Consider the following 21,908-nt stretch of genomic DNA (forward strand, 5'->3'; position numbering starts at 1 on the left):
AATCTAAATTCCACTTGTATAAAACTACAAATTCTCTTTTAAAGCACTCATTTGCCATGAAGATATTGATACCAGCTCCTGCTTGTGTAAAAGACTTAATGGGTTGCTGATAGCCCTTCACCCTGTGCTCCTAGGAAGAAATGGAACTGGGAAAGGCAAGACCCTTTCCCTCTGTTGGGAAGAAGGTGGCTTACTGTTTACTCAAGAACTCTCCTCACCATTCACATGAGGGTAGGGATTGATACTTTACCACCAGTCTGGTGCCAATATCAATTCACTATGGTGAGAGAGTGATTTAAAAATTTTGCCAAGAGAAGATGGTCCGTAGAAACCAAAGCCAATGGTTGGTCCAAATATTCTGTTGTTAAGGTGCATCCAGTTGAGACTTTGTACAACATAGTCAAGGGCTACCAACTCCAAGACTTAGAGATTTTGTGATAAGAAAAAATATCTGTTCTAATGACTGATTGGTTTGTTCACTCAGTAAATGTTGGTTAGGTGCTTACCTACAGAAAGTACCAGACACGGAGAGAAGGGGATGTCTCCGACCTCAAAGACAATGTTGGGGGAAAATCAGCATGTAAACAGACAATTATAGTTCAACTTAATGAATGGAGTAAGAGAGGCAGAGCGATGCCAGGGGAGGAAGTATCTGTATGTGGCAGGAGGGGAAAGGTGATGCTGGAGCCCCCTGTTGAGGGAGGAGCAGCATTCTAGGTGGAGGAAGCAGCATGCCGAAAGGCCCAGAGGCAATGGGAAAGCAACTCATGTGCAGGGCATCCTCCCTTGTTGGCTTTGCAGAGCATGAAGTGTGAGCGGAGTGCCACAGGAGAAACTGAAGGAGCGCTACAGGCTGAACATTTGGAAGACCCTTGAGTCCCAGCCAAGGAAGTGTAGATGTATCGTCTGCAGCAGGTGGAAAGGCAGTGGGAAAAAAAATTCCAGATACAATCAGGTGTGCATTTCAGAAAGGCCATCATGTCATGTCAGCAGGTAGAGAGCAGACTGCAAATGGGGGCAGACTGGTGGCAGTGACACCACCCAGGGGCTGTGTCCCTGTGGCTGCTCCTTCTGCCGAGTGCTAAAGGGAACCAACCGCCTGCCTTACCTGCAGTGCGGTGCTCAGTGCCCCTCAAGAATGAAGGCGTCAAGATCTTTTCCAGAGAAGCCTCTTTTTACAGAAATAACAGTTCACACTGGGTAAGGGTGGCTGATTCATTCGGTAGGACCTGTGTGCCTTTAACATACATCCACTGTATTACTTAATTGTGTGATTGACATCCTCCTGAGTGGGTATTTCTGCTGCTGTATTGACTGTTGTAGAAAGGGTGCTACCGGGAGTCAAGAGACTTGCCTGTGGTTTCCCTAGCTTCACATCTGAGGCTTTGTGAGATCTTAGGAAAGTCACTTTCTCTCTTTGGTCCTTAGTTTCCTGGGTTCTACAATGAGGGGCTCTGTGTAATGCCACTCTCTATCATTCTGGGTGTTGTAACTTTATTAACACTTGATGTCTCCTAATGTTTATCTCTTAACCCTTCTTCATGATTTTTAACAGTTTTCAGAGGGACAGAAATAACCCCTACATGTGTTATTGAGGCCAAAATTCTGTTTTCATTGTACTGCATTTAATCTGAGGGTACTTCAAAAAATTCATGGAAAATTGAGTTAAAAGATAAATTCATGTTTGTGCAAACAGTTTTGAGACCCACACACGAAAAGGGTCTTCACAAAGTCTGGACATGGATGTTGTGAAAATACTATGCATGGATTTTGAAAATTTTTTGTACCCAAATAAACTTACCTTTCAATGTCATTTTCCAAGAACTTTTTAAAATATCCTCGTATTCTTAACCTTCCTCCTTAAAAGAGTAAGGGTTTCGTAGCTGTTTTGAAATGGCAGAATTTCTGCTAAGCAGAATCACATTTTATCTTCCCATGAACAAAAAGAGGTCTTTTTAATCACTTTCAAGGTCTACAAGGCTAAATGAATTATTTAGCTCTGTTTTTTAGGTTGTGCGTTTTCCTGTGTAAAATGACTCTAGTGAGATAATTGCACGTTTTCAGAAAGCAAGTATATGGATGAAATTGTGACTTAAATTTATAGAAAATGTGCTGCTTCAAATAATAGCCTCCTTGTTTTAAATTCTACAATTCTTCAGAAGCTTCCTCGTATTTAATGTTTTTTTTTTTTTCCCCCCACTTCAGGGCCTGTTTACATTAGTAATATATCTTCTGGAACACTGGGAGTTCATAGGGTTTGTACCCACAAAACATCACATCACTGTTACTCTGCTTCAGAGACATGTAGGGGTCCCAGGGCAAATCAAAATGTTTTTAAATGTATGACATGTGTGAAGTTGATGAAAATTCATGACTTCTTTCTGACAGGGCTTCTTGAGCTTAAATCATCAGAGAAAGGTGAGTGCAAAGAATTTTATTTGATGTTTTTAATTCTGGAATCCTTCTCATCCTTGCCCATGGTCCTGTGTTTAAACTGTTCTGTTTAGCAGTCTGATTACAAAAGTAAAAAGAAAATTAGCAGCATATGCGAAATTGTGGTTTAGAATTTCCTGCTGATGCCATTGTTGAGAAGTCTAACTTTGAAAGAAGAATTGAAATACGGTCTGAGAATGTGGTCATGTCCTCAAGAACACATGTGAAAGACACGCCAGTACTGTTAGTTTACCTGATTATACTTTATTGATTAGAAATATTTTCAAATTTGTCTTTTAAAATGGAAAACATAATATTGCGGGACAATTAAAAAAAATAAAAAAACCCAAATCCTGTGGATATAGAGATCAGCTGTTTTAAAGTAAAAATCCATTCAAAGCAAAAGAAAAGGCATTGTGTAGTGTGTGCAGGCTAAAACTGAGAACACAAGAGCATTGCAGTTAATTAGACCCAATGAACAGGATGCTTTGCAACATTGTTCGCATCAGCGCACCATCTGATCTTCATAATGCAAATTTCCCACAGTCTTGATGCGAAAACAACTGGAAATAAATATCTCACTCATTAAAATATACAATGTGTTTTAACTGCTCTTTCTAATAATTATTTTTAAGTCACTGTTATGATGAAGATAAGAACTCAAAAGTCCCAAAATGATATTTGATTTGTGTTTTCAATGAACAATCTTAATTACATTTTTGTTTTATTCTCTGTGTATTTGAACATGAGACAAAATATTGATTTTTAAAAATAAAATTTGGAGTATGAATTTTGAGAGCTATGCTTTATGTGTGGGTATTACACTTGTGAAAGATGACTGAGGTTTTCCTGGACTGCATTGCCATTATATTAGGCATGATTAATTAGTACATTACAAATGATGACATGCTACCTTAGAACTACTTTCATATTGATAGAATATTGAACTAAGTTAACTACATTAACTTGTATATCATATGTATTTATTAAAAGAATAGGCAATATTTAATACAGTCCATTTGTACAGTTCATCCAATGCCTGGTTCTAGCCAGAAAAGTTTCACTTTAGTTTCATTTATTGTTCTCAAGGGAGTGTAATAGGGGGAAATACTGACTTATGTCATATTTCTGTGATGTCCATATCCTGTTCATTGTGAATAATGTTTGTCTTCTTTTTTTTTTTTTTTTTCCTTCTCTGAATCCTACTTTTCTTGGGACAGATTCTTTGTTACCTTTTCATCTCACATTAAAGGTAGAGCTCCCTCTGGGCCACTGAGGTGCCTCAAAATACACTCAGAAGCCAGCTTGTTAAAAGTATATTTAACATGAATCAAAAATACATACATCTTGATAATGGTTTGTTGTCAAATTTTGCTCCTTTGTGAGAGTTTATTTGGAGTGTCTGGTGGATACCTTTTTCAGAGGCTAAACTAGCTGAGAAACTGGTGCTGTTAGTAAGAACTGTCTTCCAAGCGAGCTGATGATCCATTGTCTGAAACTGGTAAAGTACAACTCGCTGACGGGGAACGCTTCAGAAGGAAACAGCAAATACAGAGCGGTTTCGATGGCTTGGGTTTTTATTTTTGTCCGTTGGTTTTGTTTGGGTCTGTATACTTTCTTTTCTCACAGCACACACGATGTGCCCTCCGAAAAGTTTATTGCTAAATATTTTCTCTCTTGAGCTCTCATCACATTTCTGTAGAAAGACAAGAAAATACTAGTTTCGAGGAATTCTCTTTTTTCCAGCACTAAACTTTTTTCTTTGTGCCCTTCTGTGCGAGGATTCGGTCTACTTCATTGTAGCTAGGTTCTTTTTTAAAAATCTGCTCTTTCTGCCGCTCTGCAGGGACAAACAGCTATGATGACAAATTTTTAGAACACTCCACTCACAAACACAGAGAGAAAGACTGTGCATCACTCCAAAGATGGAGTGATGTTTGTGTTGAGATTTTACAAATCCAAAATATTTGCCTATCAGGTTTGGGCATTAGCTACAAATGCTCCCTGCCCTGATAAAAAGCAGTTTCTGTAAATAACTGCCTACCATCGGCTCTGGCGCCTCTGGTTTGACTTACAGGAATTGGAATAACAGTCTAAAAACGCCTGTCACAGTAACCCTGCGTATCTCTCAGATCAGTGTTTCTTATAGCAAACAATTTAGGTGGAAAAGTCATTTGATAAAAATAATTGGTTCAGGCAAAATAGGACTCTCAATTCTGCCAGATAACGATTCGGTAGCTGCTCTAACTTTGGTGCTACTTCATTAGCCGCACTTCTTATTCATCTTAAAATCTTAAGAAGAAAGCCACATTCTTTATTTTTTAAAATTATTTTTATTTTTCAAAAAGGAAACTAATGGGAGGGGATGGGATAAAACCTCTATCAGACTGACTTGCTGTTTTTCAATTCCTCACAAATTTTCTGAGGGAACAGGAATGTCATATGTTTAGTTTCAGGACAAAGGCACCTTTTAAAATGAAGAGCTTAAAGAAAATCTACAAAGAAGCTTGCTTAATAGAAAGTAGGCTAACTAAGCTCTTGCTTGTAAAAATTATCTACATTACAAAATTAGGGAAAAAAACTCTAAAAGTTAATGAACTGTAGAATGAATGTAGAGCTAGTTTTTGAATAAAGAGAATCTTTTAAAAATTAAAGCAATTAAGAACAACTTCTGGGATTCACTTTGAGTACCAGGTCTGGGGAGCACCCTGTTTTTTCTGTTTCTCTATGGTTTTCTTAGTTTGGGAGTTAAGAAAAATTATGTAACTTTGGGATGTCTTCAGGTGGGGATCTCACACAGGATGGTCTGTAGTTTAAAAAGCCAACTCAAACCAAACTTTACCAATGGTGTTAATTAATTCACATAGCAATTATGTATTATTATCAGCAGCACCATTATTTTGTTTGGTGAATGACCAAGTTATACAGCTTGGGAATTAAAACAATTCACGTTCTTATTAGCTATTCCTTACAATGTTATTTTAATTGTTTCCCAGTTAATTAAAAAATCCTTCCATATGATTCATTGCTAATCCTTTTTCTATCTTGAGACTTACATGCATTTACAGTTTACAGATTCTTAAATGTTTTTATCTGCATATTGTGTTAAGGTAAAAATATCTTGTAACTGGTTGAATTGATTTAAGAGAGCTTTTACATTTTTTGCTGTTTTCTAAATAAAAATAAAATTGCTAAATTAAATACAAGACTATTGCTAAATCTGCAAATATTTTGTTAAAATGTTTTATTTGCTAATGAAAGCAATTTCATAGATATTAATAAATCACCTTCTGGATTACTTTCTAGCCTGTACAACATTTAATTTCTTGAAAACTACCAATATGCACTTCATTTTTAAAGGAATGAGTAAATAACATTTAGAATTCAAGTTCACTCTAATGGGAGAGAATTTAAGATCTTCAACAGGCTAATGTACCGTTTCCTTGGCTGCAGTCTGTCTGCCTTGGACACAAGGTGATTTGACAGAACTAACTAGTAAAAACTAGCTAAAACTAGAAATCAGCTGAGAGAATAGTGGAGAGGGAAAAAAGGAAGAGTTTCAGGAAATGATATTTTCCCATCGCTGGAGAGGCATGCATACATTAGGGGCATAAAAGGCAGCAGGGGAGAAACAAAAGCTTGTAAGCTAAGGGTCCCGCAAGTCTGAATTAACTAAATGGAAAAAAAAATGAAATCATTCTGCTTAAACTTATTCACTAATAAAAGGAGAATCGCTTTTGTTAAATATGCTTGGTGTGATTATCAGGCAAAATTTTTTTCTCCTAGACGTCTATGAATAAAACATGTGTTTGAGCGTGAGGTAAACAAACAATAAATGGATGAGTTCAGTTGCAACATAATAACAATTTATTTAGAAAACATATATAATCATATTTGTATTGGCAATCCAAATTTAATGACTTCTTTCAGTAAAATCAAAGTGCCTCACAAATAACATTTAATGCATAAGGATTGCTGATTCTTTGCACACTTTTTCTGTTTTCTCAAAGAATCAGATTTTTAAGGTCTTGGCTGAACCTACATAAAATAGATGGAGTTCAGTTTTTAGGAAAAATCTTTTGTCTACATTATTTTGATTTTAGATTACAGATGCTTGGAAAATCAGTTTTAAAAATCTACTTTTGGAACCGGGGAAGAAAATGCTTCCATTCTGTATAGCTGGGGATGATTTCAGCAGGAATCTGTGTGTCGCTGAGTCACAGAGCTTGGCTTATTAGCCATGTCATTACCATGACATCTTCTGTAAAATATGAATGAAAAGAAACCGTTTACAATGAGGAAAGCAGACAACAGAATGAATTTCCTCTGTTGGTGTTTTGTAAGACTGTTAAACAGAAAATGGAGGGAAGAACTCTCTTTAGACGATATCACTTAATTAAGTAAAGCAGCCTAATCAGAGTCCCCTCCGATTGTAATGACTGTAGGGAGTCAAGTGCATGTCTGTCTATATTAGAGTATCTAACTGCAATGATTTATTGATATTTATTTTAGAAGTACAACACAAAAGCAATGAAACAGAAGAAGCTGGGAGAGAGGGAACATGCCATTGCTTTCTGCTCTTACAGCCAGGGCACTTCAGCAAAATTCCTCATTTTCTAGAGGGAGGTCCTTTTCGCTTTCTACAAGCAGGCACACCTTTGGACGAGAATGCTCCTTTCTGGCATTTGCTGTTCCCAAACGTTCGCTGTGACGTTTCTTTGTCCAGCGGGTGAATCATTGATTCACTTTCTTCACTGCCAAGGAGTGGATGAGCACCTGCTGTTTTCTGCAGTGACATTACTGGATTGCATTCTACACTGATTTTAGTCTTAAAATACAGATTCTCTGTCAGGCAGGGAGATTTGAGGCAGGAGAGTAAATACACTATATAGGCAGACAGACATTGGCTGCCCTCCAAGGCGCACACAGCATAAACCTGTTTATCTGTCACATTTCACAAATCTCAAAAACATGTGAATAATCAGGCAAGCAACTGGATAAGTGATTCACACTAGGGAACCTAACCAATGTTCTGATGAGAGGATGCTATGATGCTAAGACATTGGGGCAAACAGCCGTGTATTGGAGAAACTGTAGATAACAAAGTTGTTGAGTGGTTCAGTGGAGAAAACATTCTATACTAAAATGAATTTGAGGAAGTTAACTCAACAGTGTGGACTTTGGTTTGCTGTGTTATATACAGGTTATTTTGAGAACTGAGTTAAACAAATGTTTTTGCCCATAGCATTCCAATAACGGGAATTGTGCATTTTGAACTTCAGGTTAGTTGTTAAGATAATTTGTTTCTGGGAACCAAAATATAAATGTTGAAGGCTAGTGCCTTAAAATCCCAAATTACACCAACACATATATTTGAAATTAAAACATGCTAGATAGAATATTCATTTTGAAGGAGCAAATTTTCTTGGGAGACTACATTCATTTTTCTAATTGTAGAAGATGAATTGTTTGGTAATGAGAGAACTAGGTAACGGTCTCATTGCTGGATCATGGTGTCTTTGTTTTTCTCTTGATTTCTGTTGCTTCTTACTCATTTGCTGATCTTTTTTTCCCTCTCCATTTCCTATTCCAACAATTAGTGTGCTTTATCTGTAAAACAGAAGCCCTCAAAGGTTTGGGAGCTAACCTCAAAAGTGTGCTTTGGTTCTGCAAATTTCTTTTCTTTTCATTTTTAAAAAAGATTTATTTATTTGCTTGAAAGGCAGAGTTACAGAGCAGAAGAGAGAGAGGAGAGAGAAAGAGGGAGAGAGAGAAAGTCTTGCATTTGCTGGTTCACTCCCCAAATGGCCACAATGGCCAGAGCTGGGCTGATCCGATGCCAGGAGCCAGGAGCCAGGAGCCAGGAGCTTCCTGGGTGCAGGGGCCCAAGCAGTTGGTCCATTTTCCGCTGCTATCCCATGTACATTTGCAGGCAGCTGGATCCAAAGTGGAGCAGCTGGGACTCAAACTGGTGCGCCTGTGGGATGCCTGTGCCCGCAGGCAGCAGTTTAACCTGCTGTGCCACAGTGCTGGCCCCTGTCCTGCAAATTTCTTAAAGTTATTTATGAATTTCAGACTGAGATCGCTTGCCTAAACGAGACCTGGTTATAGCTATAACAAGATCAGTTATGCACTTGCTTAGTGTATCTGTCAGCTTATAATGCTTATGATACAGACTTGTTACCTTACTGAGAAGAAAATATAGGTTTCTGCACATTTGCAAATACAAAATACTATTCCTGAGAGGAGAAAATTAATACAACAAGGCAACTGCATGCACATTGTATGTTCTGAACTTTTTTCTCCCTGCACTGCAGAAAGGCAAATAGCTAAACCTTTCAACACTAGAAAACTTTGTTAAATTAGTAAACAAAGACCTCATCCTGTTAGCCGCAGGAAGTTTTGGAAAAGGTAGGTAGGTGACCTGGAAATTAGGCTTCCAAGTGGTAGTCTACTGCATTCCAGTTTTGTGATTACACCTTAACACAGAAGGCTGTACGTTGAGTGTATTTTCAATTGCATCCACCAATTTTTTTTTTCCTTGCCTTGACATTTTCACATCTTCTCACTTCTTGTCTCGGGTTCTCTTTCTTCAGGATCCGGCACAGAGACTGACTGAATGGCTCCAATTATCAGGACTTGAAAACCAGATGTCAGAATCCAGCTTATATGAGGCTGCCCTGAGCAGCTCTTTAGCAACATCGCACTTGCATAACATGGGGTCATCTTTTCTTCTTCATTTCTCCTTGACCTTGTACAAAATATGATACAAAATTATTTTTCATATTTTTTAAGTCTGTGGCCTGGGAAATCTTGCAGGAAACCTAAGAACTGCGAAGAGTCCCTGCAAACTGTGTCCAGGTAAGTGACAGTTGGGAAGTCTGCAGGTCACCAAGAGCGCTACTAACATTATTGACAACCTCATCAGCAGTCTCAAGGCTCAACATAACAATTTTTTGTAATCATGGGAAATTTTACTGAGCTTTCTATATGAGTATATGCCTGCAAAGCTGAAGTCAGTTCTGTGAATCTCAATTAAGGTCAACCATAGCTGTTCACTCAGTCACAAAAAACCCTTTTTCAGGGTTTTTAAAGTTATGGTCATTCTAAGTAAAAAATGACCACTAAACCATATATAATCTACACACCACAGGAACCTAAGAAATAACAGATTGGCTGCAAGTGAGCTTTCAAATCATAAAAGCAATACAAAAACATATGAAATTTAAAAAAATTCCCTTTTTCTCCTCTGGTTCCCTCAATTGCATTCCCTAGTGGCGACCATAATCTAATATATTTTCATAGACAAGTTTCTTTCATGTCTTCTTTTAAATCACAAATAAAACCATACAATATATTGGCCATTTTCAACTCCCCTTTATTCCTTTAGCCAACATATCTTAGCTGTTGCTGCATTCCCTACACCTGGGTTTGCCTCATTTTCCTAGCAGCTGCAAATGCTATTGCATGATATGGTATTGTGGATAACACCATTACTGTTTTGATAGATAAGTACATGGGTTGTTTTTGTTTAATGTCGTTGCTCTCCACAATATTTCAGCAAGAATAGGCTTGCCTTTGGTCCACTTTATAAGTGTCCTGGCAGAATTCATTCCCTGAGATGGAATCGCTAGATTAAAAACATATTTGCAGTTTTTGCATGATATTTCCACATTATTGAGATAACCAAAGAAGATGTGCCAGCTTACTTTACAGGCAATTTGGGAAAGGCTGGGTTGCATTGCATGTGCGACACATCCACCTGCCACTCTAGTTCTTTACATGTGGCTAAAGGATTCAGTGGCAGTGGCGATTGGCCGCCATGCCCTGGTGGGGAGGGAGTCCTCCCATGGCCTGTGTGCAGGGGTAGCAGCAGAGCTGGGGAAGTGCAGCTGCTGCCCTGTGCAGGACTCTTCTGAGTTTGTACCATGCCCTTGGCCGGCCTCTTTGCTGACAAGCATGGGAGCTGCCAAGCCACGCCAGGAGCCCCTCCCGCCGGCTGCCCTGGTAGTGGAGAAGAAGCTGATGGAGCCAACACTGAGCTCTCTCATTGTCCGTGGGTCTCTCTCTTGCAGATATCCCAGTCCAAGTGTGCATTTCCCTTGCCTCCCAGCTGGGCCTCACTTCTTAAAAAAAAAAAAAAAACTCTTTTATTTAATAAATATAAATTTCCAAAGTACAACTTTTGGATTATAGTGGCTTTTCCCCCTACAACCACCCTCCCACCTGCAACCATCCCATCTCCCACTCCCTCTCCCATCCCATTCATCATCAAGATTCATTTTTTTTTTATTTTATCTTTGACAGGCAGAGTGGACAGAGAGAGAGAGACAGAGAGAAAGGTCTTCCTTTTGCCATTGGTTAATGGCCGCCGCGGCCGGCGCATCGCGTGCTGATCCAAAGGCAGGAGCCAGGTGCTTCTCCTGGTCTCCCATGCAGGTGCAGGGCCCAAGCACTTGGGCCATCCTCCACTGCACTCCCGGGCCACAGCAGAGAGCTGGCCTGAAAGAGGGGCAACCGGGACAGAATCTGGCACCCGGACCGGGACTAGAACCCGGTGTGCTGGTGCCTCAAGGTGGAGGATTAGCCTACTGAGCCACGGCACCGGCCCTAGATTCATTTTCAATTATCTTTATATACAGAAGATCAACTTAGTATATACTAAGTAAAGATTTCAACAGTTTGCTCCCACACAGATACACAAAGTATAAAGTACCGTTTGAGTACTAGTTACACTGTTAATTCGCATAGTAAAACCATTAAGGACAGAGGTCCTACATGGGGAGTAAGTGCACAGTGACTCTCACTGTCGATTTAACAATTGGCACTCTTATTTATGACGTCAGTAATGACCCGAGGCTCTTGTCATGAGCTGCCAAGGCTATGGAAGCCTCTTGAGTTCTCAAACTCTGACCTTATTTAGAGAAGGCCATAATCAAAGTGGAAGTTCTCTCCTCCTTTCAGAAAAAGGTACCCCCTTCCTTGATGGCCCATTCTTCCCGCTGGGATCACTCACAGAGATCTTTCATTTAGGTTTTTTTTTTTTTTTTTTTTGTAACAGTGTCTTGGCTTTCCATGCCTGAAATACTCTCATGGGCTTTTTAGCCAGATCTGAATGCCTTAAGGGCTGATTCTGAGGCCTCAGTGCTGTTTAGGACATCTGCCATTCTATGAGTCTGCCATGTATCCTTCTCCCCATGTAGGATCATTCTCTCCTTTTTAATTATATCAGTTATTATTAACAGACACTGGTCTTATTTATGTGATCCCTTTGACACTTAATCCTATCTTTATGATCAATTATGAACTTAAACTGATCTCTAACAAGTGCTCTTCTCAGTGCCCTGTGGCTGATCTGCACCAGGGAGGCCTGCTTTGGGCTTCCATCTGTGTAACCAGTCAGTGTCTCCACATGTGGGTAACCCAGAAGATTTACTGGACAGGGACCCCAGTCCCTAGATTGGAAGGGATAGGCTCTTTCTTGAGACTTCTACCATGTATTAAGTGCTTTTGTCTTTATGAGTTCCATTTTCATCTTGAAACAGAAACTCAAAAGTGCCTATTGATTGACATCTACATCTCAGCCTTTTGATTGAGAAGTTAGCTCAGTGCTTCTCTAGGCTGTGGTAACATTATAGTTCCAGTCTTCCCAAAACTTCTAAAACAGCAGGAGACAGTCAGATGGCGCCATCTGACATGCAGGCCATTCTTGGATAAATGCTTGGAGCAGGAATTTCATCAACATCTTATGGACTCTTAGTTCTGGAAATCTACCACTCAGATATACTTGTGCATGTAGGGGACTCACGGCCAAGTTGTTTGCTGCCGCATTGTGTATGCTGCTAATGGTTAAGAAACATCCAGATTGTCCCTCGACAAGGATATACCATGTGTTAACATGGAGCAATTGCTAGGATGTATTTTCTTTTTAAGATTTATTTATTTATTGGAAAGGCAGAGTTTACAGGGAAAGGGAGAGATGCAGAGAAAGAGGGAGATCGATCTTTCTTTTGATGGTTCATTCCCCAAATTGCTACAACAGCCTCAGCTGGGCCAGGCAGAAGCCAGGAAATTCATCTGGGTCTCCCATGTGGGTGCAGTGGTCCAAGCACTTGGACCATCTGCTGCTGCTCTCCCAGATGCATTAGCAGGGAGTTGGGTCTCAAACCAGCATCCATATGGGATATTGGCACCGCAGGCTACAGCTTAACCCACTACACCACAATGCCAACTCCACAATTTTTTTTTTATTTGACAGGTAGAGTTATAGACAGTGAGAGAGAGAGACAGAGAGAAAGGTCTTCCTTCTGTTGGTTCACTCCCAAAATGGCTGCTATGGCCAGTGCTGCACCAATCTGAAGGAACCAGGTGCTTCCTCCCAGTCTCCCATGTGGGTGTGGGGGCCCAAGCACTTGGGCCATCCTCCACTGCCCTCCCGGGCCACAGCAGAGAGCTTGATTGGATGAGGAGCAACTGGGACACAATCCGGCACCCCAACTGGGACTAGAACCCGGTGCCCATATGGGATACCAGCACCGCAGGCAGAGGATTAACCAAGTGAGCCATGGCGCGGCCCCCAGCTCCATAATTTTTGAACCATGTGAATGTAGTGTCACTTCCAAACCATTATATTAAATAAATTCAAATTATAAAAAAATTCCCCATCCCAAACGCCACAGTTTTGGAGGTGTTGGCTATATTTGTTTGCATAAAGAACATTACATGGAATAGGATCAGGAGTCTCTGAACAGGGGAAGGAAACCTTCGAAACCACTGATTCCTTTTTTTTCCCCCCAAAGAAAACTTTTATTTCAGGAACACAAATTTCATAAGTACAACTTTAGGAATATAGTGATTCTTCCCACCATACCTACTCTCCCACCCCCACCTGACCTCCTCCTTCCTCTCCCATTCCCAGTCCCATTCTCCACTAAGATCCATTTTCAATTAACTTTATACACAGAAGACCAACTCTATACTAAGTAAAGATTTCAATAATTGGCACACACACACACACACACTAAAAAAACTCCTGAGAACAAGTTTTACAGTTAACTCTCATAGTACAACTCTTTGAGGACAGAGGTCCTGCATGGGAAGTTAGTACACAGTGACTTGTGTTGTTAACTTAACAATTAACACTTTTATGCATGACATCAATGACCACCTGAGGATCTTGACATGAGCTGCCATGGCTATGGACTTTTTTTTTTTTTTTTTTTTTTTTTTTTTTTTTGACAGGCAGAGTGGACAGTGAGAGAGAGAGACAGTGAGAGAAAGGTCTTCCTTTTGCCGTTGGTTCACCCTCCAATGGCCACCGCGGCCCGCGCGTTGCGGCCGGCGCACCGCACTTGATCCGATGGCAGGAGCCAGGTACTTCTCCTGGTCTCCCATGGGGTGCAGGGCCCAAGGACTTGGGCCATCCTCCACTGCACTCCCTGGCCACAGCAGAGAGCTGGCCTGGAAGAGGGGCAGCCGGGACAGAATCCGGCGCCCCGACCGGGACTAGAACCCGGTGTGCCGGCGCTGCAAGATGGAGGATTAGCCTAGTGAGCCTCGGCGCCGGCCCACTATGGACCTTTTGAATCCACAAACTCCATCAGTATTTAGACAGGCCCATAAGGAATGTGGAAGTCCTCTCCTCCCTTCAGAGAAAAGAACATCCTTTTTATATGATCACTTTAACACTTAATCGTATCTATATATTTGCTTTAACACTTCCTATGATCGCTTTAACACTATGGTCACTTTAACACTTAAGATGACATTTTTACCACCCAGCTTAATGGGATTTGGGGTCTCATGGCAAGTTTTTAAACTGTACCCTTAGAAGTAGGTCCATAGGAATATATGCAAAACTATACAGCTTTATAGTTACAAACTTCCTCCTTCCTCTCTTATTCCCACTCTTATTTTTTATTAAGATCTATTTTCAATTGACTTTGTACACATGTGATTAACTTTGTTAAGAGTTCAACAGATAGTATGAAGAAAAAAAAACCTGTTCCTCAACAGTCAAGACAAGGACTATTCAAGTCATTGCTTCTCAAAGTGTCAGTTTCACTTCTACAGATTTCCTTTTAGGTGCTCTATTAGTTGTCAAAGGTCAGGGAGAACATATGGTGCTTGTCCCTTTGGGACTGGCTTATTTCACTAAGTATGTTTTCCAGATTCATCCATTTTGTTGCAAATGACCGGATTTCTTTTTTTTTTTTCTTCCGCTGTGTAGTATTCCATAGTGTACATATCTCATAACACTGGGTTCCTGTTACCACATTTGCAGTCCACTGGATCATGGAGATGATCCTGAGCAGAGTTAGGAGAAAGGGTACAGTTCTCAGCTGAGTCCTTGGAGATGGGATTTCTTATAAACGGGTCATGTGGAAAACATGAGAACAATTTATTTTTTAAATAACATTTATTTATTTGAAAGGCAGAGCAACAGAGGAGAGAGAGGGGAGGAGAGAGAGAGAGAGTGAGAATCTCCATCTGTTGGTTCATTCACCAAATGGCCGCAACAGCCAAGGTCTGGGCCAGGCAGAAGCCAAGGGGTCAGGAGCTCCCTCCTGGTCTTTCATTTGGGTAACAGGGCTCAAGCACTTTGGGCCATCATCTGCTGCCTTCCCAGGTGCATTAACAGAGAGCAGGACTGAAGCAGAGCAGCCAGGACTCGAAGCAGCATTCAGGTACGGGATGCCAGAGGTGCAGGTGGCAGAACAGTGTTAGTAGGTTTCATTCCTTGAACTTCATATTGATCAGGCTGCTTGGATCGGCCGTCTCAGGTTTCCCAGGATGACTTGGTAGGAAAGGCATGATTTGCCCACACCTTAGGTTAATCCTCTGAAGTCATAAAGCTGAGCAATGTGAACATTCACTTACTTAGGCTTTAAATAAATGCCTTCTGCTGAGTTACAAATAAGAGCAGTCAGGCGCCTGGTGGCAGAAATGCTACTATTCTGTAACAAAGATGCGTTCTGTGAAATGCTACTATTCCGTAACAAAGATGCGCTCTGTGCCTTTCCCAGAACATCACATTAGGGTGATTTGGGAAAAGGCAGTAGCAGAGAATTAGATCTTGAGAATTCTCTGGTCCCTTCCATGAACTGAAATTGGGAGGCTTAGAAAGAAGGTGGTAGAGAATAACTGACTTGTGAGGGGAAAAAAAGTTGATGATTTCATAATAATAATGCCAGTGTGAGATTACTGAGGAGGGATATTACAATCACACAAGTCACACAAGGACAAAAGGCCGCTGGTGATTGGTGGGGGGAGAGCTTTGCTTCGCTGTAAGTCTCCGCACGGAGTCCCCTCACTGTTGCTGTGGCTGCTCTCTCTTGTCAACGTGTCTTGGTCATTTTTGCACACGTGACTGTACCCAGGCGAGAAGCCTGGGCTGTCTGGGCTGCTGGCACCAAGTGTTTGGCAGTGTGGATGTGGGTGGGCATGAAGATGCTGAGCCCCCACCCTCCATGCACCAGACCCACCCGACCCCTGCGCCCCTCACCAATGCCACGTCATCGCTAAGCAGGGCTCCAGTCAGCCCTGTGGACAAGGGTCTGAGAACTTCTAGTGATTCAGCACCAAGACTTCCAGATGTGGTACAGTGACCTTCGACCTTATCCAGCCTGCACCCAGTCTTAATGAGTCATCATTTTCTTTTATGTGATTATCGTACGAATGTGAACGTGGTGAGAACGCTATTGCCCACAATGATGACCACTTGCAGCATAACCCCTGCAGGAGGGCCCTGGGGGAGAAGCAGCCCTGATTATAGGTATTTAGCCCACATGGGCGTCAGGTGTTAACTCCCCATGTCTATTGCTTGCAGCAGGTGACTGAAATACTTTTATCAATGACAATCTCGACACAGCTGTTATACAAACATACATATAAGAACTTGGGGAAATAAAAGAAGGCTTCTAATATACACCTCAACAAAATGATGGCTTAGTTTGCACTCCCTTTGTAATCCTGATACATATTGCGGTGAGTAGTTTGTACTTTAAATCCCAAGTGTATGGGCATTTATTACACACCACATGAGAATACTTCAGGAGGCTTGTGACTCATGCCGTCCTATTCAGCCACAGTTTACAGAGACTTTTGGGCAAAGACAAAAGGCCCAAGCGCATGAGGAAACATGTGAACAGATGTGTATGTACAAGCACGGACTTCATTCACACTGCTGCTGTTCACTCTGTCCCAGCTCTGGGCTCCCGGTGATGTCTGCACACATAACCGTTCTCTGAGCCAGGCTCAGGGGTGTTCCCAGGTAAGGTGGCTGGATAAAGTACAGAATGCACACTTCCGCTTCATTTCAGACAAACAACAAACACTGTAGTATAAACATGCCCCAAATAGTGCATGCAGCATATACTAAAAATTAGTTGTTTGTTGTTCTCTTCCAGTCCAGCTCTCTGCTGTGGCCTGGGAGGGCAGTGGAGGATGGCCCAAGTGCTTGGGCCCTGCACCTGCATGGGAGACCAGGAGGAAACACCTGGCTCCTGGCTTCGGATTGGCACAGCACCGGCCATAGCGGCCATTTGGGGAGTGAACCAATGGAAGGAAGACCTTTCTCTCTGTCTCTCCCTCTCTGTAACTTTACCTGTCAAATAAATAAAAAAACTTTTAAAAAAATTAGTTGCTTATTAGAAATTCAAATGGTTGTCTTGTATTTTAATTTTTTTCTCGAGCTGACAACCTGACTCAGGTGCACTGAAGAACACACTCAGGCCTCCTTACCCTGTGCTTGTTAGCCCAGCTTCAGCTCGCTCAGTCACGCACACACGTGCCCTTTACTCTCTGCGAAAAGATACCTCATTGGGGCTGGCGCTGTGGTATAACAGGTAAAGCCGCTGCCTGCAGTGCCAGCAGCCCATATGGGCACCGGTTCAAGTCCCAGCTGCTCCACTTTTGATCCAGCTCTCTGCTATGGCCTGGGAGAGCAGTAGAAGATGGCCCAAGTCCTGGGGCTCCTGCACCTTCGTGGGAGAACCAGAAGAAGCTCTTGGCTCCTGGCTTCTGATCGGTGCAGCTTTGGCCATTGTGGCCAACTAGGGAGTGAACCAGTGGATGGAAGACCTATCTCTCTCTCTCTCTGCCTCTCCTTCTCTCCTGTGCAACTCCTTCAGATAAATAAATAAATCTTTAAAGATAAGATGCCTTGCTAGTTTGTAACCCCAAATCTGGAATTTCACTCTAGCTCTGTAGTCTAGTGCTCTCTCCCTGATATACTTGTTGAAAGGCAGACTGACAGAGACAGAGAGAAGGAGGAAGAGGGAGAGAGGAGTTTTCTATCTGCTGGTCAGTCCCCTAAATGGCTGCAACAGCTCTTAGGGCTGGGCCAGGCTAACGTCTGGAGCCAAGAACTCCATCTGGGTCTCCCTCATGAGTGCAGGTGCTGAAATTCTTGGGCTGTCTTCCTCGCTGCTTTCTCAGGTGCATTAGCAGGATTGGAAGCTGGATTGGAAGCAGAACACTCTGATATGGGATACCTGTGGCACAAGAAGTAGCTTAACTGGTGGCATCACACATCAACCCCTATGCCTCTGAGTGGTTACTGCCTCACTGTCTATTACTTAGGCTTGCTTCCTCCTAACAGAATGTTTTCTTCATATTTTCAAAGAGTTTTTCAAATGTTAGTAGTTGCAGAGAGACACTAGCTGCCTTGCCACTAATTGTGACAGCGAAGAAACTTCTAAGACCTACATTGTTCTCTCTCCTCTCTCCCCTTCCCTGCCCCACTCTCTGCCTCTCTCTACATGAACTTGAATGACAATTTTGATTTTTCAAAATCCTGACCTTAAGGTTTGGTGCCTGGATTCTGAATTGTGGACAGATTTGAACTGAGATAGGGGGGTCCTTTTCACAGGAAATTTGTACCCCTGGGTTGGTCTTGGAGCTGTGATAAAGGTAGCTACTCAAATGTTTAAGAATTTCTAAGTCAAGTAAAATGCTGCCACCACTAAAATCTAGCTACTAAAGAAATGGAGCAGCAATATGGTAACATAAAAAAAGTTGAGTTTGGATGGGTGATGTAGTGCAGCTGCCGCTTGGGGCACCTGAATCCCATATGTGAGTGCCTGTTGGAGTCTCAGCTGCTCCAGTTCTCATTCAGTTCCCTGTTAATGCACCTGGGATGCAGCTGATGATGACTCAAGTGCTTGGCTTCCTACCATCCACATGGGAGAGCAGGATGGAGTTCCTAGCTCCTGCCTTCAATCTGGCCCAGCCTTGGCTGTTGTGACCATTTTGGGGAGTGAACCAGTGGCTGGAAGATCTCTTTCTCTCTGTCACTCTACCTTTCAAATGAATAAATAAATCTTTTTTTTTTTTAATGTAGAATTGGTTAATTTGAGACCAATTCCTGGCTTTTGGCTGAAGCAGCTGTGAGAGCCAGGGCAAGCCTGTTAGCTTGCCTGGCCCTTGATTTCCTTTTGGAGTCCTGGGAGAGAGAAGACTATGCATAAAACCTGAAGACCCAGCTTCACTCCAGCCTCTGGGGACTTCGAGGGGCCTGCCAGTCTTGCTTTGGCAACATCTGACACAGAGCTAAAGTGGAAAGGGGCATCTTCTCTGCTGTGTCACAAACCAGCAAGCAGTGTTGGGAGCCCTGGGCTCCCGGATTTTGGTGGCCTGGTGTCTGTGCAGGAGGCAGCAGTTCCCATAGAGGCCAAGGCCTGGTGGAGCTCTAAAGGCACAGGGACCGCACAGTATTCCAGGCTACAATAGGAATGACTGCACCTGCAGGACACAATGATACTCACCAGAGCAAAGAAGCAGGTAAGTGGCATCTTTCACAAGTTATAACCAAGCATTTGTGAGATACAACCCAAGATTGTGTGTATGTGTGTGTGTGTGTGTGTAAGAGGGCAAACTCTAATGAGAGGTCCATTGCAGAATCTTATTCCCTCTTTCCTGAAACAAATCCTAAAAGTTACTAAAGAGTAAAATGATGGTCCTTTTCAGCTATTTGATTAAGTGATTTCTAGATTCAGTTTCTTCTTTTCTTTTCCTGCAATTCTTAGATTGTATTCAGGTATCTCTGTCCCTCATTCCAGAATTTCTGGGTTAGTAATATTTATTTTGTAGGGGGCCGGCACTGTGGCTCATTTGGTTAATCCTCTGCCTATATAGCACTGGCATCCCATGTGGGCACCGGGTTCTGGTCCTGGCTGCTCCTCTTCCAGTCCAGCTTTGTGCTGTGGCCCAGGGAGTGCAGTGGAGGATGGCCCAAGTGCTTGGGCCCTGCACCTGCATGGGAGACCAGGAAGAAGAGCCAGGCTCATGGCTTCGGATCAGCGCATCGCGCTGGCTGTAGCAGCCATTTAGGGGGTGAATTAGCGGAAGGAAGACCTTTCTGTCTCTCTCTCTCACTGTCTAACTCTGTCAAATGAAAAAAATACTTATTTTTGTAGGGTTGTTAGGAGAATTAAGCAAGGTGACATTTATTAGGAACTCAGAGGGAATGGCCTGTGGCTCAGTGGGTAAAGCTGCTGCCTGCTATGCTGGCATCACATGAGCACGGGCTCAAGTCCGGGCTGCTCTGTTTCCAATCTAGATCCCTGCTAATGCACCTGGGAAACCAGCCAAAGATGGATCAAGTGCTTGCAACCTTGCCATCCGTGTGGGAGACCTGGGCGGAGCTCAGCCTAGCCCAGCCCTAGTCATTGTGGCCATCTGGGAAGTGAACCAGCAGGTGGAAGATTTTCTCTGTCTCTCCTTCTCTGTGTAATTCTGCCTTTCAAGTAAATAAAATAAATCTTTTTTAAAAAAGAACTTAGAACAGTGCTGGGAACATAGTAAGCTCTCCTCAGTTTTAACTTTAATGTGACTGCTGCCTAAATTCACCTCCCACACAGGCCTCATTTTCGGCTTAGAGTGCTGAGAGTGAGACAGAAGCTTTTGTTGTGACTCATCGTTCATTACCTGTATGTCCTTGGACAAATTAGTAACTTCTTGGGAAACTGATTTAGTCCCACATATGTGGAGCATACTATGTTGCCAGGCCACATGCCAGGTGCTGCAGGCCCATGGGTCAACAGAGCAAGGGCAGCCCCAGCATCTGGGGGGTAGGGGACAGGCAACTAAGCGAGCAGCTATACCCCATAGCTGTGAGGGCACTGGATGCTCACTTCTCCAATCTGAGCTGCACTGATAGTTCACAGACTACTCCAAAAGATCAGTAATATGGGGGTTGTAAAAAATACTGTCTACCTGAAATGCTGTCTTTCAATTTAAACGAGTCTAAGGTTTCCAGGAGACAGGGGAGGGAGACTGAAGTGTGGTTATTTCAAGAGCACAGGATACTCTTCTTGAGATGAAAACATTTTGAAATCAGAGATATTTGTTGTACAATACTATGAATCATAATGAAAGGACTAAGAGTCAAAGGGAGCACATAAACAAGTCTAGTACCTGCTAATACTAACCGATAGAATAAATAAAGGGGAGAGTGATCCAACATGGGAAGCGAGATACTCAGCAGACTCAGAATGGCAGATGTCCTAAACAGCACTCTGGCCTCAGAATCAGCCCTAAAGGCATTCCAATCTGGCTGAAAAGCCCATGAGAGTATTTCAAGCATGGAAAGCCAAGACACTCTGGCCAAAAAAAAAAAAAAAAAAAAACCTGAATGAAAGATCTCTGCGAGTGAGATGCCAGTGGAAAGAACAGGTCTTCAAAGAAGGAGGTACCTTTCTCTGAAGGGAGGAGAGAACCTCCACTTTGACTATGACCTTGTCTAAACAAGATAAGAGTCGGAGAACTCAAGGGGCTTCCATAGCCTTGGAAACTCATGACTGGAGCATAGGGAGATTACTGATGCCATAAACAGGAGTGTCAATTTGTAAAGTCAACAACAGGAGTCACTGTGCACTTACTCCTCATGTAGGATCTCTGTCCTTAATGTGCTGTACATTGAGATTTAATGCTATAATGAGTACTCAAACAGTATATTTCACTTTGTGTTTCTATGGGGGTGCAAACTGTTGAAATCTTTACTTAATGTATACTAAACTGATCTGTAAAAAAAAAAGTATCAATTCCCAACTTGACTCTCACTGGGATTAAACATGACAATAGGTCTGATCTGATTTCATCATCATTTAAAAAATCATCTATTATTTTTCACTTTATGTTTCTGTGTGGGAGCAAACTGTTGAAATCTCTACTTAATGTATGCTAAACTGATCTTCTGTATATAAAGAGAATCGAAAATGAATCTTGATGTGAATGGAAGGGGAGAGGGAGTGGGAAAGGGGAGGGTTGTGGGTGGGAGGGACAGTATTGGGGGGAAGCCATTGTAATCCATAAGCCGTACTTTGGAAATTTATATTCATTAAATAAAAGTTAAAAAAAACAATACTATGAATCATTAAATGCCATTGAACTCTACACTTAAAAATGACTGATTGCAGCACTGTTTACAGTAGCCAAAATATGGAATAAACAAAGGTGCCCATCCTCAGATGAAT

General features: G+C 42.1%; 1 long non-coding RNA gene across 6 annotated transcripts in view; it reads left to right on the top strand.

Moving 5' to 3' along the window:
• The window catches only part of LOC108178306 (uncharacterized), a 43,274-nt gene that overhangs the window by 13,082 nt on the left and 8,284 nt on the right, over positions 1 to 21,908 (top strand). Inside the window, exons 2-4 of one of the 6 annotated variants that reach the window (XR_016217402.1) lie at positions 9,030 to 9,294; positions 16,842 to 17,279; positions 18,776 to 19,215. This is a non-coding gene — a long non-coding RNA (uncharacterized LOC108178306). Of the gene's footprint in view, positions 1 to 9,029; positions 9,295 to 13,994; positions 16,706 to 16,841; positions 17,280 to 18,775; positions 19,216 to 21,908 lie in introns of those variants that run through there. The other 5 variants (XR_016217404.1, XR_016217405.1, XR_016217403.1 and 2 more) reach the window with 5 other exon arrangements.

Source organism: Oryctolagus cuniculus, chromosome 12 (assembly GCF_051225735.1).
Source record: "Oryctolagus cuniculus isolate XC-2025 breed Fujian yellow rabbit chromosome 12, ASM5122573v1, whole genome shotgun sequence".
NCBI lineage: Eukaryota > Metazoa > Chordata > Mammalia > Lagomorpha > Leporidae > Oryctolagus > Oryctolagus cuniculus.